General features: G+C 37.2%; 1 long non-coding RNA gene across 1 annotated transcript; it reads left to right on the top strand.

Moving 5' to 3' along the window:
* The first annotated feature begins 68 nt into the window (after nucleotides 1–68).
* LOC107081437 lies at nucleotides 69–2,281 on the top strand. Its single transcript, XR_001481074.1, has 3 exons — nucleotides 69–643; nucleotides 1,490–1,601; nucleotides 2,018–2,281. It is a non-coding gene; the product is annotated as an uncharacterized LOC107081437 (long non-coding RNA).
* Nucleotides 2,282–2,290: the final 9 nt, after the last annotated feature.

Genomic DNA, 2,290 nt, shown 5'->3' with positions numbered 1-2,290 from the left:
TTTTTTTCATATTATACTGAAATAAACTGTAAAAATCAGTTAATTTTTAAATATTTTTTCATTGGCGCTAACCCTCTTCTGTACACCTCTGTTCAGGCAACTACTGTCTTTAATCTGATGCAGTGTGAGAGGAGGGGGCGGTTTTGTTTGGGGGCGTGAAGTCTCCTCCGCTTTGCCACTGGAGGGCCACAGTTACAAAACTTACCAATGGCAGCCAGCTGAGCGATGACTGGGTGTAAAATGCATTCGTTTTCACTAACCTGATACTTTATATCAGTAAAAGCTTTGAAGAATTAGTGTAAAGCCTGTTAGCTTCCAAAGTTACAACAGTTCACAGCCTGCTGTGTGGAGATGCTACAATATAGGAACAAATAACCTCGTAGCTCTCAATATTTCAGACTTACGGTCAATGCATGAAGCTATTCCTCGTTTCGAAGAGTTTCTGTTAAGAACCAAGCGGTGGTTCCGACACAGGTTACATCCCAGCCGGGCTAGTCTCGGTAGAGGTCTGAGGGCAGCCATGTTTACTGCCACAGTTACAACACAGGGTGCGCTCCTTAACAGTCAGCCGGTGCTCTAGGATACGGTGCGTGGGAGGAGTTTATGTCCGCAGAGCAACCCTTTTCAGGAGGTTACGGCCTGGGTGAGCTAACACTAATAAAATGAACTGTTAGAGATCTTATGCAGGTTAAAACACAGACTGGAATTATTATATTCCTGAGGTCGGGGAAATTTTACTCGTTTTCTAAATTCTGCATAATTTAGGCAGTAGTGGCGCAAATAACATGACGTTTCCTGGTTTATTTAGGGTTCATTTAATCAAAACTTTAAATAGTTTGAATAAATTTAACAGTACAAAACAACACGTGTCTATCTAAAAATCTTATCGTCCGCATCTCTCAGTGGTTGTTGTCTCCCCGGTTGACAAATCGTGTGCACCTGCTCCTCAGCAGGCTGCTGGGTAATGTAGTTCTTATACAATTGTTCGTCCTTTTTCAAGCCCTGTCCTTTTTCCACTGTATAGTAAACCACAGCAATGCTTGTATTATGATTTCTAAATATGAATATGCATTGTAAGTAATCAACATAAAATAAAGTACTTAAAAAAATCTTCACAGAGGACTAAACCTGCACCACTGTGGTCCATTTAAAGCACGATGGGAAGTTGCACCTCTAATTTTATAGCAGTACGTGCGCTGTGCTCGCTGATGGTAGCATGAGCCAGCAGTAATCATAATCAGATTTACCTGCGTGTAATCCATTAAAAAAAACATTGGCTTTATAGTGTTGCATTCTGTCAACCTGATTTATAGGTTTTTAAATGCTCTAAAACTTTAGTGTTTGATTGAACTTTGTTAGACAATACTAAACAAAATATCATGGAGCATATTGTTTCTGTACAAAATAGGATTATCAGAATTTTACTTAAATTGATACATGTTGTATATTTAAATTCTAGCTTTACATTAATTTATTGTCTTTTTTCCAGATGTCATTGAACGCAACATATCCCACGTGTCTGAAAAGGAATTTTGTTGACGTCACGTGTTGTGGGGCTTTTCGCGGGATTTGAAGGCCTGTCTGATTTACCACTCAGGAAGGTATAACATCAGAGTTTATTCTGTCTGTCTATATATTACACTGGGAGTTTGTTTTAAATTATAGCAGGGACTAAAAAGTGTATAGTTGCTGGTTGACAGAGTGTGTTTTGTCTTTGCAAGTGATTTATGTTAACATCAGTTTTTCATGTTACAAAACTTGCCATCATACTTTCTTTTTTAATCCAACAGCCTTTGTGTTTATTGTTAAATCTGACTGAAGGGGATATTATTAACTGGTGCTGTTCAGTGATGATGCTATTTATTTATGCTGCTTTACATCTTTTCTCTCCTACATGTTTTATGTTTATCATCCTGGGTTATTATTACACAGAAAAGGGGAATTGTTGGGTTTTTTTGTTCTTATTTTATTGACATATGTTTTCAATTATACTAAATCCTTCCATAAATCTTTACAGACTCTGAGATGCCTCCAAAGAAAAGGACCAGAGTGAGTAAAACATCCCCAAATACAGGTATGTCACACCAAACTCTGCTTCCCTGCCTATAAGAAATGCATATAACATGCATTTCTTATAAATCCTTTAAAGGTTATGAGAAAAGCTTTTGTCTTTCCTTTAATTATCTCTGGCCAAATCACATACAGGTGCTGGTCATAAAATTAGAATATCATGAAAAAGTAGATTGATTTCAGTAATTCCATTTAAAAAGTGAAACTTGTATATTATATT

This window comes from Cyprinodon variegatus, unplaced genomic scaffold (assembly GCF_000732505.1).
Source record: "Cyprinodon variegatus isolate N-32 unplaced genomic scaffold, C_variegatus-1.0 Scaffold4966, whole genome shotgun sequence".
In the NCBI taxonomy this organism is placed as follows: domain Eukaryota; kingdom Metazoa; phylum Chordata; class Actinopteri; order Cyprinodontiformes; family Cyprinodontidae; genus Cyprinodon; species Cyprinodon variegatus.
This window is presented reverse-complemented; position numbering and strand designations above follow the sequence as displayed.